Source organism: Capricornis sumatraensis, chromosome 12 (assembly GCF_032405125.1).
Source record: "Capricornis sumatraensis isolate serow.1 chromosome 12, serow.2, whole genome shotgun sequence".
In the NCBI taxonomy this organism is placed as follows: domain Eukaryota; kingdom Metazoa; phylum Chordata; class Mammalia; order Artiodactyla; family Bovidae; genus Capricornis; species Capricornis sumatraensis.
Window position 1 is genome coordinate 51,860,861 of NC_091080.1, and position 17,709 is coordinate 51,878,569.

The following is a 17,709-nucleotide window of genomic DNA, read 5'->3' on the forward strand; positions in this document are numbered from 1 at the left end:
AGAAATATCACTAACCTCAGATATACATATGACACCAACCTTATGACAGAAAGCGAAGAACTAAAGAGCCTCTTGATGAAAGTGAAAGAGGAGAGTGAAAAAGTTGGGTGTAAACTCAACATTCATAAAGCTAGAATGCCCTCCACTCCTTCTGCCTTTAATCTTTCCCAGCATCAGAACTTTTCCAATGAGTCAACAATTTGCATCAGATGCCCAAAATACTGGAGCTTCAGCTTCAGCATCAGTACTTTCAATGAATATTCAGGGTTGATTTCCCTTAGGATTGACTGATTTGATCTCTTTGCTATCCAGGTGACTTTCAAGAGTCTTCTCCAGCACCACAGTTTGAAGGCATCAACTATTTTGCATTCTGCCTTCTCTATAGTCCAGCTCTTGCAATCATATGTGATCACTGGGAAGACCAGAGCCTTGATTATTTGAACCTTTGCCAGCAGAGTAATGTCTCTGCTTTAAACATACTGTCTAGGTTTGTCATAGCTTTTCTGCCAAGAAGAAATCATCTTCTGATTTTATGGCTGCTGTCACCATCTGCAGAGATTTTAGAGCCTCAAAAGAGGAAATCTGTCACTACTTCCACCTTCTCCCCTCCTATTTACCATGAATAATGGAGCCGGATGTAATGACCTTAGTTTATTTTGTTTTTCCTTTCTAATTCTTATTTTTAAGCCAACTGTTTCACTCTCCTCCTTCACCTTCTCATATACATATTAATGTGTAAAAGAAATCAGTTCATAATACAAAATGCTATGCCTTAGTTTTTCCTAAGAATATATAAATCAACTGCAAGTACCATTTCTAATCAGAAAATATGCTTCCATGGAAATCAGTACTTATTGATACTTATCAATCTACAAAGGAACTAGTTATGTGACCTATAGGTCTCTGAGCATGGACTTTTATTCCTATAAAATCAAGGAAAATAATTTAGAGTGCATGTTTTCTAAAGCTATGGTAAATTCTAATGGCCCGTTATCTTCTGCAAGTGATATTCCCATATACTGTCATTTAAGAAGACAGCCTCTATCTGAGGATTTGTACTAGTTTACTATGAAACGGGCTTCCCTAGTGGCTCAGATGGTTTAGAATCCTCTTTCAGTGTGGGAGATCTGGGTTCAGTCCTTTGGTTGGGAAGATTCCTTGGAGGAGGGCATGGAAACACATTCCAGTATTCTTGCCTGGAGAATCCCCATGGGCAAAGGAGCCTGGCAGGCAACAGTCCTGCTTCACAAAGAGCCAGACACAACTGAGCAACTAAGCACAGCCTTACTAAATATTGTTTTGAAAATGACTACAGTTAAAAGGTTTTCCTTTATTTCCTTGATTTTCAGGTTCACTTTTATTTTCTTAATTTTCCTTTCAGTCAGCACTTTACTATTTATAGACCAACCTAAATATAGATGATTAGAAAGGTTAACACAGAAAAGCAAAACATTTAGAAGAAAAATAGATCAGACATTTAAACTCATGGCTAAGGAAACTATGTGAAGCCCTTGGGTTATATACAAAGGAAAGAAAGATTAAAAACAAGATAGATCCCTGTGAATCACAGAAATGCAACACTTCTAAACCCCAAACATTTCACCTAGGGAATAATGACCTTAAATATATTCATAATTTTTATAGCCCTTGATCTAACAATAATATAATTAACAAACATGTATACCATACCCACTTGCCCCCCCCCCCCCCCCCAAAGTGGGAGTCTCCTTGGCTCAGGAGATTAGTGGCAAAGGATAGTGGTACTTTCTAAGAATAGGCCCACTCTCAAATATATTTTATATTATTTTATTTTATTTTTGTTTATTTTGTTAGGTAGTTAAATAGGCAAAGAGACTCCAGAATGATGGTGGCTAAAAGACAAGGAAGGGGAAAGCCCATGAAAATGGAACAAAGGAATTTCCGAGGATCGGATTGAGAACCTAAGGTAAAACAAACAGCCCTCCTGGCTAGCTCAATTGACATAGGGCAGGCTCAGGGGGAGGAGCAAAAACATTATTTAAAAAAAAAAAAAGAGCCACAATTGGGATGGGGGCCTCTCATCTCCCCCCATCTTTTGGGTCGGCATGCCCTCATATCTTGAAGATGTATTTTCCTTTACTTTCTAAATAAAACTGAGCTGTAACACGGAGCTGCAACACTGGTCCATCTGAGGGCTGTAACGCTAGTCTGTCCCAGGGCTGTAATGCTGGTCCATCTGTCACTTCAAATTTTGTTGCAGTGAGACAGAACTGAGGAAATGACAAAATCCCCCAACAATTTGTTTTAGGGCTTAGCCATTTAGAGGAAACATTGCTATTTAGACCATTTTAGAAGTTGCAAAAATCTTAGTGACAATAAAACTAAAATTGAAGATGATTTGTATATAAAGGAAACTTTCAGACACTATAGATTTCAGTTTCTTTCCCAAATCATACAATATAAAATTGAAATTCACACTTGTAATAGACATATTGGAAAATATTTTTTCAGACTGTAAAATAAAGTCGTTTGCTCCATTATTTGATTTCCAGCAGTTTGTCTAAAGTATATTAAACATGGTATTTCAGAAATTATTTTTATTCCCTTTGGCAAGTTTAAGGAGTTGGAAGAATTTAACATCTTAAAGGACTAATCCTTTTCCCCCTTTAACGTGACATTTCTCTTGATGTAAATATCATTTATATTAAGAAGAGAGCCATTAACTACAAATCTCCATTCTTTAAAAGAAACAGAGAAGTCAGTGATTCAGGAAAAGGAACAGAGAATGTGCATTACCGATTGAGATTTGTATGTTAAATAGTGGGAATATTTTGTTGTTGTTTAGTCACTAAATCATGTACTACTCTTGTGACCCCATAGACTATATCCCACCAGGCTCCTCTGTTTATGGGATTTCCCTGAGAAGAATACTGGAGTATGATGTAATTTCCATCTTTAAGGGATCTTCCTGACACAGTTAAGGAATTTACTTCTCTTGTACTTCAGGGGTGTACTTTAACACTAAGCCAATCTAACTAACACTAAAACTTGATGAAGACTGTCTTGATATTACAAGAAATTGCTAACTTGGACTGTACAGTCATGGCATCAGATTCTTGCTTTTATTTGTTAGTTGAATTCTTTGGATTTATGTATCATTCCTTAACAAGACCTGAAAGAATCTGTTAACTTGTTCCTCTGGGACTGTCTTGTAAAATGAAATAAAACAAAGAAACATTCCAACAAATGTTATATTCTTATCAAGAATTTTGGAATAAATCATACACAATGTGGTAGATGGTATAACTAAATAGCAGCATTTAAGGTATAGAAAATAGAATAATTACATGTAGAAAAACGTTTTTTAAGAAAAGCATGGTGCTCATATTTAGTTTCAGCGTCTTTTATTAGTACATATTATCATTTTATGCTCAAGTAAGAAAAAAAAAAAAAACATATCTCAGTGGTTTAAAACTCCTTGGGTTCATTACATCACTTTGGTTATGGCTTTACTAGGCTTGCCTGGGAATTCATGGCAACATTCCGGTGGACTTGATTCAGTTCTACATTTCTTCTCATCCTATTATCACAGCAGAAGCCTAACACTCAAGGATGATTTCAGAAAGTAGTGCATAATTTAACTGTGTAATCATATTTAAATTTATAGTTTAAACATGTCATATATTACATGTATTTGCATGCCATTGGCCAAAATCAGTTATGTGGTTAGCTCAGAATCAATGAGTCAGAAAAATACATTTTTCCTGCAGAGAGGCATGATGGTGTTATGTAGGGAACTTAAAAGCATGAGCAAAATGTGAGCAAGTACAAACAAGAATTGGTATATCATAGTTTGGTGTAAGACAGGTCATATTTAGATATAATGTTAGTGTTATGCAGTATTTTTCTTACAGATTATCCTATTTTATGTAAAAATGGAGTTCTGTGTACTGATTTTGTCCAGTGTTTTTTTTTAAAAAAGCCAAATAGCAGAGCTCTCAGTCTGTTAACTATAGTTACAAGTTTTCTGTGATCATTTACATAAAAAAGTCTTTCCCTCCTTAATGTGTTCAGCTATGGGCAAACGCATACAGAGTTCTTCAAATACATAACATTTAGAAAAGGTAGAGAAACCACAGATCAAATTGTCAACATCCATTAAATCACAGATAAAACAAGGGAATTCGAGAAAAAAAAATATCTATTCCAACTTCATTGACTACACTAAATCCTTTGACCTGTGAATAACAACAAACTGTGGAAAATTCTTAAAGAGATCGGAATACCAGACCACCTAACCTGTCTCTGAGAAACGTGTATGCAGGTCAAGACACGACAGAATCCAACATGAAACAACTGACCACTTCCAAATTGGGAAAATAATACAAAAAGGCTATATATTGTCACCCTGCTTATTTAACTTATATTTAGAGTTCAGTTCAGTTCAGTTCTGTTGCTCAGTCGTGTCCGACTCTTTGTGACCCCATGAATCGCATCATGCCCGGCCTCCCTGTCCATCACCATCACCCGGAGTTCACTCAGACTCACTTCCATCAAGTCCATGATGCCATCCAGCCATCTCATCCTCGGTCTTCCCCTTCTCCTCCTGCCCCCAATCCCTCCCAGCATCAGAGTCTTTTCCAATGAGTTAACTCTTCCCATGAGGTGGCCAAAGTACTGGAGCTTCAGCTTTAGCATCATTCCTTCCAAGGAAATCCCAAGGCTGATCTCCTTCAGAAGGGACTGGTTGGATCTCCTTGCAGTCCAAGGTACTCTCAAGAGTCTTCTCCAACACCACAGTTCAAAAGCATCAATTCTTCGGTATTCAGCCTTCTTCACAGTCCAACTCTCACATCCATACATGACCACAGGAAAAACCATAGCCTTGACTAGACGGACCTTAGTTGGCAAAGTAATGTCTCTTCTTTTGAATATACTATCTAGGTTGGTCATAACTTTTCTTCCAAGGAGTAAGCGTCTTTTAATTTCATGGCTGCAGTCACCATCTGAAGTGATTTTGGAGCCCCAAAAAATAAAATCTGACACTGTTTCTGCTGTTTCCCCATCCATTTCCCATGAAGTGATGGGACCAGATGCCATGATCTTCGTTTTCTGAATGTTGAGCTTTAAGCCAACTTTTTCACTCTCCTCTTTCACTTTCATCAACAGGCTTTTTAGCTCCTTTTCACTTTCAAGCTGGAATCAAGATTTCCAGGAGAAATGTCAGTAACCTCAAATATGCAGTTGACACCACTTTAATAGCAGAAACTGAAGAGGAACAAAAGAGCCTCTTGATGAAGGTGAAAGAGGAGAGTGAAAAAGCTGGCTTAAAACTCAGCATTCAAAAAACTAAGATGATGGCATCTGGTCCCATCACTTCATGGCAAATACATGGGAAAATAATGGAAACATGGACAAACTTTATTTTCTTTGGCTCCCAAATCATGACAGATGGTGACTGTAGCCACAAAATGAAAAGGCTTTTGCTCCATGGAACAAAAAGAATGATGAAACTAGATAGCATATTAAGAAGTACCAGACATCACTTTGCCAACAGAGGTCCAGTACTCAAAGCTATAGTTTTCCCAGTAGTCATGTACGGAGGTGAGTATTGGACCGTAAAGAAGGCTGAGTACCAAAAAAATTGATGCTTAAGGACTGTCATGCTGGAGAAGACTCTTGAGAGTCCTTTGAACAACAAGATACCAAATCAGTCAATCCTAAATAAAATCAATCCTGAATACTCATTGTAAGGACTGATGCTAAAGCCAAAGCTCTGATTCTTTGGCCACCTGATGTGAAAAGCTGACTCACTGGAAAAGACCCTGATGTTGGGGAAGATTGAGGGCAGGTGGAGAAGGGGAAACAGAAGATGAAATAGTTGGATAGCATCATTGACTCAATGTACATCAGTTTGAGAAAACTCTGGGAGATAGTGAAGGACAGGAAACCTTGGTGTGCTGCAGTCCATGGGGTCACAAAATGCCAAACACAACTGAGCAACTGAACAACACTGACAACAATAAAACACAACTTTGGAACAGAAGATAGTTTGATCTTTTAAAAAATTCTCTGTAAAAGTTTTTGCCTTTGCCAAAGAATGTTTTTCCTAAATCTCTATCCATGCTGCTGCACTGGTGTTCTCTCTTCTCCCTGTATTGTCCACAACACTGAAAAAAGTTGTATAATATGTCTTTTTTTTTTTTTTTGCTATGATAGAAAGCTGTTTTCCACTAAGAATATGCCAACAAAAATTTCCTCCACTGAAAAGGAGTACTCAAATTTAACCTGGTAGAATGATATTAAATTATTACTTTGTACTTTTCTGTTTAACTATTACATAATCATCTTGATTTGAAAGTGATCAACAGTATCCAGACAAGGCATAGAAGATCCAGAGAGCTATAGGAGATCTATAGAGCTAAACTGTTTGTTAAGAAAAATCCAGAGAAGATGAATGGATTGAAAAAAGCATCCATTACAGAGGGCCATGACTCTTAGGTAGGATAAATTGTTAAAAGACAGAACACTGAGCAGTCAGGTAGAGTGGGGGCTTAAGCTATTGTAATATGTTGGACTGGAATGGGTGGATTTAACTCAGATTACCATTATATCTACTACTGTGGGCAGGAATCCCTTAGAAGAATGGGGTAGCTATAATAATCAGGAAAAGAGTCGGAAATGCAGTACTAGGATGCAGTCTCAAAAATGACAGAAAGATCTCCGTTCGTTTCCAAGACAAACCACTCAATATAACAGTAAACCAAGTTTATGCCCCAACCAGCAACACTGAAGAAGCTGTTGAACGGTTCTATGAAGACTTACAAGAACTTTTAGAATGAACATTTCAAAAAGATGTGCTTTTCATTATAGGCAATTGGAATGCAAAAGTAGGAAGTCAAGAAACATCTGGACTAACAGGCAAATTTGGCCTTGGTGTACAGAATAAAGCAGGGCAAAGGCTAATAGAGTTTGGTTGAGAGAATACACTGGTCATAGCAAACACCCTCTTCCAACAACACCATAGAAGACTCTATATATTGACATCACCAGATGGTTAACACCAAAATCAGATTGATTATATTCTTTGCAGCCAAAGATGGAGAAGCTCTATACAGTCAGCAAAAACAAGAGCAGGAGCTGACTGTGGCTCAGATCATGAACACCTTATTGCCAAATTCAGACTTAAATTGAAGAAAGTAGGGAAAACCACTAGACCATTCAGGTATGACCTAAATCAAATCCCTTATGATTATACAGTGGAAGTGAGAAATAGATTTAAGGGACTAGATTTGATAGACAGAGTGCCTGATGAACATGGATGGAGGTTCATGATATTGTATAGGAGACAGGGATCAAGACCATTTCCAAGAAAAATAAATACAAAACTGTCTGAGAATGCCTTAGAAAAGCAGTGAAAAAAAAAAAAAAAAAGAAAGAAAGAAAGAAAGAAAGCTGTGAAAAGAAGGCAAGCAAAAAGCAAAGGAGGAAAGGAAAAATATATCCATTTGAAAGCAAACTTCCAAAGAATAGTAAGGGGAAATAAGAAAGCCTTCCTCAGCGATCAATGCAAAGAAATAGAGGAAAACAATAGAATAGGAAAGACTAGAGATCTCTTCAAGAAAATTAGATACCAAGGGAACATTTCATGCAAAGATAGGCTCAATAAAGGACAGAAATTGTAGAGACGTAATCAATTCAGTTCAGTTCAGTTCAGTCGCTCAGTCGTGTCTGACTCTTTGCGACCCCATGAATCGCAGCACGTCAGGCCTCCCTGTTCATCACCATCTCCCGGAGTTCACTCAGACTCATGTCCATCGAGTCCGTGATGCCATCCAGCCATCTCATCCTCTGTGGTCCCCTTCTCCTCCTGCCCCCAGTCCCTCCCAGCATTAGAGTCTTTTCCAATGAGTCAACTCTTCCCATGAGGTGGCCAAAGTACTGGAGCTTCAGCTTTAGCATCATTCTTTCTAAAGAAATCCCAGGGCTGATCTCCTTCAGCATGGACTTGTTGGATCTCCTTGCAGTCCAAGGGACTCTCAAGAGTCTTCTCCAACACCACAGTTCAAACACATCAATTCTTTGGCGCTCAGTCTTCTTCACAGTCCAACTCTCACATCCATACATGACCACAGGAAAAACTATAGCCTTGACTAGATGGACCTTAGTCGGCAAAGTAATGTCTGTGCTTTTGAATATACTATCTAGGTTGGTCATAACTTTTCTTCTAAGTAGTAAGCATCTTTTAATTTCATGGCTGCAGTCACCATCTGCAGTGATTTTGGAGCCCCAAAAAATAAAGTGTGATACAGTTTCTACTGTTTCCCCATCTAATAGAAGCAGAAGATATTAAGAAGAGGTGGCAAAACTACACAGAACAACACTACAAAAAAGATTTTCATGACCCAGATAATCACGATGGTGTGATCACTCACATAGAGCCAGACATCTTGGAAAGTGAAATTAAGTGGGCCTTAGTAAACATCACTACAAACAGAGCTCATGTAGGTAATGGAATTCCAGTTGAGCTATTTCAAATCCTAAAAGATGATGCTGTGAAGGTGCTGTACTCAATATGTCAGCAAATTTGGAAAACTCAGAAGTGGCCACAGGATTGGAAAAGGTTAGTTTTCATTCCAATCCCAAAGAAAGACAATGACACAAAATGTTCAAACTACCACTTAATTGCACTCATCTCACATGCTAGTAATGTAATGCTCAAAATTCTCTAAGCCAGGCTTCAGCAATACGTGTACCATGAACTTCCAGATGTTTAAGCTGGTTTTAGAAAAGGCAGAGGAACCAGAGATTAAATTGCCAACATCTGCTGGATCACTTAAAAAGCAAGAGAGTTCCATAAAAATATCTATTTCTGCTTCATTGACTATGCCAAAGACTTTGACTGTGTGGATCACAATAAACTGGAAAATTCTGAAAGAGATGAGACTACAAGACCACCTGACCTGCTTTTTGAGAAACCTGTATGCAGACCAGGAAGTAACAGTAGAAATAGACATGGAACAAATGACTGGTTTGAAATAGGAAAAGGGGTACATCAAGGATGTATATTGTCACCCTGCTTATTTAACTTATATGGAGAGTACATCATGAGAAACATTGTGTTGGTAGAAGCACAAGCTGGAATCAAGATTACCAGGATAAATATCAATAACCTCAGATATGGATATGACACCACCCATATGACAGAAAGTGAAGAACTAAAGAATCTCTTGATGAAAGTGAAAGAGGAGAGTGAAAAGGTTGGCTTAAAGCTCAACATTCAGAAACCTAAGATCATGGCATCTGGTTCCATTATTTCATGGCAAATAAATAGGGAAACTGTGGCTGACTTTATTTTTCTGGGATCCAAAATCACTGCAGATGGTGATTGCAGCCACGAAATTAAAAGACCCGTACTCCTTGGAAAGAAAGTTGTGACCAACCTAGACACAATATTAAAAAGCAGAGACATTGCTTTGTCAACAAAGGTCTGTCTAATCAAGGATATGGTTTTTCCAGTGGTCCTGTATTTGGACTGTGAAGAAGGCTGAGTGCCGAAGAATTGATGCCTTTGAACTGCAGTGTTGGAGAAGACTCTTGAGAGTCCCTTGGACTGCAAGGAGATCCAACCAGTCCATTCTGAAGGAGATCAACCCTGGGATTTCTTTGGAAGGAATGATGCTAAAGCTGAAAGTCCAGTACTTTGGCCACTTCAATGAAAGAGCTGACTCATTGGAAAAGTCTCTGATGCTGGGAGGTATTGGGGGCAGGAGGAGAAGGGGACGACAGGATGAGATGGCTGGATGGCATCACTGACTCGATGGACTTGAGTCTGAGTGAACTCCGGGAGTTGGTGACGGACAGGGAGGCCTGGCATGCTGCAATTCATGGGGTCGCAAAGAGTTGGACACGACTGAGCGACTGAACTGAACTGAATTGAACTGAACTCTATGAGTGTGAGAAGTGGACTATAAAGAAAGCTGAATGCCGAAGAATTGCTGCTTTTGAATTGTGATGTTGGAGAAGACTCTTGAGAGTCCCTTGGACTACAAGAGATCCAACTAGTCCATCCTAAAGCAAATCAATCCTGATTATTCATTGGAAGGACTGATGCTGAAGCTGAAACTCCAATACTTTGGCCACCTAATGAGCAGTCCTGACTCATTTGAAAAGATCTTGATGCTTGGAATGATTGAATGTGTGTGGACAAATGCAGGACAGAGGATGATATGGTTGAATGGCATTACCGACTCAATAGACATGAGTTTTCGTAAACTCCGGGAGTTGGTGATGGACAGGGAGGTCTGGTGTGCTCAGTTCATGGAGTTACAAAGAGTCAGATATGACTGAGCTACTGAACTGAACTGAATTGAACATGCGCCAGGTTAATTAGACCTCATTATGTCACATTAACTGTATTAACTCATGCTGCTGAATTTCTGTTATACTAGGTATTCAAGGTAAAAGCCAATACGCTGATGTTAAAACCCTTATTTTTGCACAGGGATTGCTTATAAAATGTAGAGAGCATGGGCAGGTGGCAGGCGGAGAGGAAGAAGAAAGGCTTCCCTGACTGGGAATCGAACCCGGGCCGCGGCGGTGAGAGCGCCGAATCCTAACCACTAGACCACCAGGGAGCAGAACTTTCAGCTATATTATTTCACTTAATGGTAGAAACTATAACTTGTATATTCTGTATGGAAAAGAAAAAAAAGAGTTAATTTGGCACAAGTCTCAACATACCAGCTGATAAAGATAGCCTTTGGCATAGTTTCAGTTAAAGACTGCTTTCTTGAGTTAACCTGTCAAAATTGCTCAATATGCTAATTGTATAAATGATGGCTTGATATAAGATTGTAATAATTTATTTATATTTTTCTACAAAGTTTGACAGTTTAATAGTCAACAGTTTCATGCTTCCACATTTGAAAAAAAATGTAGAGAGAAGACATAATAAAATTATTGAAATATAATATTTGTTAGTTTTCTGGGAACATGCATCAACCTCACCCTAGGTAAAAATGTGTTCAAGTATGTTTATTATATTTGAATCAGGTTTCTTTTTTTTTTCCCCCTGGGAAATTAAAGCTTTTTAGACCACTACTATTCCATGAACACAGCTTTTAACATTTTACTTTTTCTGAATCTTTAATTTGCTTTGCTCACCTTATATGAGTGTCTAGTATACGTAGCCATTTGTTTAATATGAAGTATATATTCATATGTATACATATATGTATGTTGACATTTTAATTTCTATCAATAACATTATACTATGCCACAATCCCAATTTACAACATATTGCATACTGATATAGATAGAATTGTATCAATACTCTGGTGTGAGTGTCTGTGTGATTGTTTAGGCACTAAATCGTGTCTGACCCTTGTGACACCATTGACTGTAGGCCACCAGGCTCCTCTGTCCATGGAATTCTCCAGCCAAGAATACTGGAATGGGTTGCCATTTCCTTCTCCATATCTATATGTTGAATTCTAATGGCCATTGTGATAGTATTAGGAGGTGGGACTTTGGGAGGACAGACTTTGGCCACCTGATGAGAAGAGCTGACTCATTGTAAAATAACTTGTTGCTGAGAAACATTGATGGTGTGAGGAGAAGGTGGGCGACAGAGAATGAGATTTTTGGATGGCATCATGAACTTAATGGATATGAGTTTGTGCAAACTCCAAGAGACAGTTAAAGCTGAAACCCCAATACTTTGGCCACCTCATGCAAAGAGTTGACTCACTGGAAAAGACCCTGATGCTGGGAGGGATTGGGGGCAGGAAGGGAAGGGGATGACAGAGGATAAAACCATTGGATGGCATCACCGACTCAATGGACATGAGTTTGAGTAAACTTCAGGAGTTGGTGATGGACAAGGAGGCCCGGTGGGCTGCGATTCATGGGGTTGCAAAGAGTTTGACACAATTGAGCGACTGAAATGAACTGAACTGAAGCCTGGTGTGTTGCAGTCCATGGGGTCACAAAGAGTCAGACTCATCTGAGTGACTGAACAATAACAACAGTATATCTGTACTCATTCCTTTTCCTTGCTATTGCATTTCACTACTAGTTATACATAGTTGATAGATGTTTGTATTCATTTCAGTTATTAATTATCACTATGAAAGCTGCCATAAACAATCATGTACATATCTTTGGGTAAAACCTTGTATTGTGATGACCTCACCATATAGCAAGAATATTTTTAACTTTTTGGGAAATTATCAACTGTTTTCCAAAGAAATTTCAGCATTTTGCATTCCATGATAGTGCTGTTTCACATTCTTGCCAACATTTGTTATGGTCTGTTTTCATCTCAGTCATTTTAACAAGGGTTTAGAAGTATCTTATTTTGAATTTAATTTATAATTTGCACATATTTATTGATGCTGAGCATCTTTTCACGTGATTATGTGTCACCTATTTATCTTCTTTGGTGAACTGTCTATTCAATTATCATCCTTAGTTAATATAAAAAATCATCTTTTTATTGAGTTGTATGGAGAAATAATAATTATTATTTTTCATATTCCTATCCAGTGGTTCTAGTACCGTGAATTATCTTGGTTTTTCTTTTTTTTTTTTTTTCAAAATAAGCTGAACATACATGTGTGTGTTTATATCTAAATTTACCATTCTCTTCCATTCTATGATGGAAGTAATTTTCGTCTCTTTTCTAATCATTCTGGTTAGAACTTTATTCCTTTCATTACTCTTCTCAAATAACCAAATTTTGATATTATTAATTTTTATATTATTTCATTCTCCTGTTTTATTTTTCATTGTTTTCCATTCCTATTTGTATAATTTCATAAATAGTACTTTATTTGGGGTTATGTGTTCTTTTTTGAGTTTCTTAACATGTAAGAGTTGACTCATTAGAAAAGACTCTGTTGCTGGGAGGGATTGGGGGAAGGAGGAGAAGGAGACGACAGAGGATGAGATGGTTGGATGGCATCACTGACTTGATGGACATGAATTTGAGTGAACTCCGGGAGTTGGTGATGGACAGGGAGGCCTGGTGTGCTGCAGTTCATGGGGTCACAGAGTCAGACACGACTGAGTGACTTAACTGAACTGAACTAAACGTGTAATCTAAGGTCATTGTTTTAAGAACCATCTAATCTTTAATATAAGTGGTTAGTGATGTAAGTACCCCAACAAACACTGCTTAGCTATTCTCTGTAAATCATATGTTTTTATTATATTTAAATTCAAAATTAAAGTTGCTCAAAATAATTTCTTATGTTTTTAAACTATTTAGATTAATTACATTCATTTTCCATATAATGAGGATTTTTCAGATTTTCTGTTAGCTGTTTCTATTATAATCCCATAATCGTTAGAAATATATTGTATCACTTGAATTAAAAAAAATATCAAAGCTTGTTGAATGGCTCATATCATCATATGTTGTTAAATTGCTTATGTGCACTCAAAAAAAAAAAAAGTGCATTCTACTGTATTGGATAAGATCTTCCATAGATGTTAGTTAGATCAAGTTTATGAATAGTCATTTTCTATATTCTCTTACAGTTCTTCTGAAATTGTTCTATTATCTATGGAGAGGAAATGTTGACTTTAACTATAATTATGGTTTATCTTTTTTCTTTGAAATTCTTTCAATATTTTGCTTCACATATTATGTCGTCTTGAGTAATTGACAGATGCATTCTTATGAAATTACCTTTTAATTCTTGGTATGATTTAAATAAATTGCCTCCAAATTTATTTTGATTGATGTCTGTTATATTTTCCCCCCTTCCTTTCTTTGAAAATACATTTTTCTTTATATTTAAAGACGATGTCTTTAGATAACATATTGCATTTTTCCCCCCAGTGTGATAAGTCCTGCTTTTTAATTGAGATATTTACATTATTTCTATTTCACTTAATAATTAATATTATTTTGTTTTTCACCTTTCTTAGATTGTTTCTTATGGTATGATTATATCCTTTGTTCACTTATTAGATTAACACTTTGTTTTATTTTTTCTAGTTTTCATGGATTTCAGAAATTTGATTATGATGCAGCTGAAAGTGTTCTTCATGTTCTTTTTTACAGAATTTATTGAGCTTTTTGGATCAGTTCATGAAAGTGAAAGTGAAAATGAAAGTGTTATTTGCTCAGTCTTGTATGACTTTTTGCAACACCATGGACTATAGCTCGCCAGGCTCCTCTGTGCATGGGATTCTCTAGGCAAGAATACAGGAGTGGGTTGCCATTCCCTTCCACAGGGGATCTTCCTGACCAAGGGATTGAACTACAATCTCCTGCATTGCAGACAGATTCTTTACCATCTGAGCTAGTTTTGAAAAGTTTTCAGGCATTATTTCTTTATGTTTTTTTCTCTTCTTTCTCTCCTCTCCTCTAAGGACTCCAATTACATATAGATTAGTCACTTTGAAATTTTCCCACAGCTGAGCAACGATTTGCTCTTTATCTCTTAGGTTTGTTTGTTTATTTATCTATTTTGGAATTTTTTCATTGTGACGATCTCACCTTCAACTGGAGAAGGCAATGGCAACCCACTCCAGTACTCTTGCCTGGAAAATCCCATAGACGGAGGAGCCTGGTGGGCTGCAGTCCATGGGGTCGCTAAGAGTTGGACACGACTGAGCGATTTCACTTTCAGTCTTCACTTTCATGCATTTGAGAAAGAAATGACAACCCACTCTAGTGTTCTTGCCTGGAGAATTCCAGGGACAGGGGAGCCTGGTGGGCTGCCATCTGTGGGGTCACAGAGAGTCTGACAAGACTCAAACGACTTAGCAGCAGCAGCAGCAGCACCCTCAACTAACGTTTTGCTCTTCATTGGCTAATCTGCTGTAAAGCCAATATAGTTAACCATTTTTCATCGTCCAGTGAATCTCTCTTTGCTCTATCTTTCCTTACACGGCAATAATCTTTGTGTATTTTCTTATTGAAAATAGAAGGCTCACATATAGATACCACAAATAAGAACATAGAAATATCATCATGGGACTTCCGTGGCAGTCCAGTGGTAAGATTCCACATTCCCAGTGCAAGGAGTTTGGGTTCAATTCCTCTTCAGTGATCTAAGATCCCAAATGCTGCATGGTGTAGCCAAAAAATGAAAGTCATCAGTATTACTACTGTATATCACAATTTCTAAAGAGCTGAAGACAATTTCTTAACAAACAAATAAATTATTCAGATATTCATAGAGCAGTTTCTTGTTTAATGTGCGACACATTTTTTCCCTGTTTTCTTCCTATGAGAAAATGATAAAAGGAGGAACAACACCTCTAGTAATGTTCAAACTTTTTCAAGATTTCAGGAAAAGATTTCTCATGTTCACCTTAAAAATTAAGCATTATATCTGACTATTCTTAATATTATAAGTTAAAATATTTCAGATTGATTTTTTCCCCCTGGGATGTTGTACCTTTTACTCAGTGTTTTATAAAACATTAACTTTTAGTTATCTTAATACCTGACAAGATTAAAGACTTTTCATTTATCTATAGCCATATAAATAATTTAAATAATAAATTCACTAATTTAAACTGACAGCAGTTGGAGTTTTATTCCACAACACTTGAGTGTTGAAAAAATTACTTGCGGAATGCAACTTATCACATGCTTTGAGAAACCTCCTAGTTCAAAATATTTAAAATTATAAAACTAATACACTCTTCAGAAAATCTTTCTTATCCAAATTAATAATAAACATACATGAAATCTCATACAGATCAAAAACTTGCAAAGACTGTATTTTAAAGTAGTGTTTTGATTCTGAATGTGATTTTTGCTTTACACTGCTAAGTCTGGTAATTTGATCTGCTTTTACAATCCACACATGACAGGAAGGTGGCAGAGTCTTGTTCCCTTGTAAAGTGGGAAATTGAATTAGAGGTACTGCAAATAAAACAGAAACCTCTAAAAGTTGCAGATGTCAAACCTCGAAGTTATAGTTGGTAGGGATACTTGTTTGCTTTGATCTTAGAGTTGAATAAATGCTATAAAGAGAAAATAAAAAGATTTCTGAGAATCCCTAACTCTAAAATTATCCTTCAGTGAGAAAAAAATATCAGAATTCAAACTTCCTGTGTGTAAATAATTCTAAGTATGCTAAGCTTGGTATTTTATTTAAATAAACCAGAGTCAGTGCACATAGTGTCCTGTTGTGAGATTTCAAAATGCTTCTAGAGGAAATTAATGCACTTATATATAAGCATAGAGAAGGAAATAGCAACCCATTCCAGTATTCTTGCCTGGATAATTCCCATGGACAGAGGAGCCTGGCAGGCTATCATTCGTGGGGTTGCAAAGAGTAGGACAAGACTGACTCAGCACATATAAGCAAAAAGTAATTTCAAGTAATTGGGAAAAAAAAAATCACAATAAAATTAAAAAAGAGGGGGAGACAACCAAGCCAAACACACAAAATACAATCCAAAATATAAAATTGAGTTGTTGTTCAATCATTAAGTCATGTCTGACTCTGCTACTCCATGAACTGTAGCCTGCCAGACTTGCCTGTCCTTCAGTATTTCCCAGAGTTTGTTCAAACTCAAGTTCATTATTTCTATGATGCCATCCTACCATCTCATCCTTTGTCAACCCCTTCTCCAACTTTCCTCAATCTTTTTCAACATCAGGGTCTTTTCCAATGAGTTGGCTCTTCACATTAGATGGCCAAAATTTTGGAACTTCAACTTTGGCATCAGTCCTTCCAGTGAATATTCAGGGTTGATTTCCTTTGGGATTGACTAGTGTGATCTCCTTGCTGTCCAAGGGGACTCTGAAAAGTCTTCTCTAGCATCACAATTGGAAATTATCTATTCTTAAGCACTCAGCATTCTTGATGGTCCAACTCTCACATTTGTACATGACTACTGGAAAATCCATAACTTTGACTGTATGGACCTTTCTCAGCAAAATGAAGTCTCTGCTTTTTAATATGTCTCTTCTTTCTCCTTCATCAAGAGATTCTTTAATTCCTCTTATCTTTCTGCCATTAGTGTGGTATCACCTGCATATGTGGGGTTATTGATATTTCTCCTGACAATCTCCAGCTTTAAAAACTGGAGATATTGAAATAGCATCATTTATGTATAGCTCTTCATGTTTAATGTAATTAAGCACACATAGGATGATGTCAAAATATTCTAAAGGGTCAGTAGTTTTCAGAAATTGTAAATGAGGTTTACAAATAACCAAATTTAAAATAAAAAAAAATAAACATGGTAACTGGTAATTAGAAGTTGACTTATAGTTTAATTAATATTAGGGAGAAATGAAGACAGATGTGGTGAAGTGGAAGATTATTCTGTAAGGACATAGATGAAGACTAAAACACATAAAAGTAAAAGAAAGGAAATTATGAAAGGAAAACTTATCAGACACATGGATTGAAAAGATACTGACTTCGGTATTTCTGGACAAGGCTGAAAATGAAAATGATAATGCTAAAGCTCAAATAACTCTAGGTGAAAATGTTTTATATACAAATGTAAGTTAGGAATTCTGAAAATACTTGAGATGGATGATAGGGTTGAACACAAAAGCAAATGAATTGCAAATAATGATAGCCAAGTTTTTCCAATCTCAGAGAGTAGATATTTCAAATAGCAGTGTGAGGGAGAAAGCTAGAATTAAATTTGTGTTGGTGAATTAGAATTGGAGATTCATACATACACATACCAATATATGCAGGTTCACATATATGTCTATAACTGTCAATCAATTCATTT

At 36.9% G+C, this 17,709-nt stretch overlaps 1 non-coding gene across 1 annotated transcript; it reads right to left on the reverse strand.

Moving 5' to 3' along the window:
- Positions 1-10,544: 10,544 nt before the first annotated feature.
- TRNAE-CUC (transfer RNA glutamic acid (anticodon CUC)) lies at positions 10,545-10,616 on the reverse strand. Its single transcript has one exon. It is a non-coding gene; the product is annotated as a tRNA-Glu (tRNA).
- Between the last annotated feature and the right edge of the window lie 7,093 nt (positions 10,617-17,709).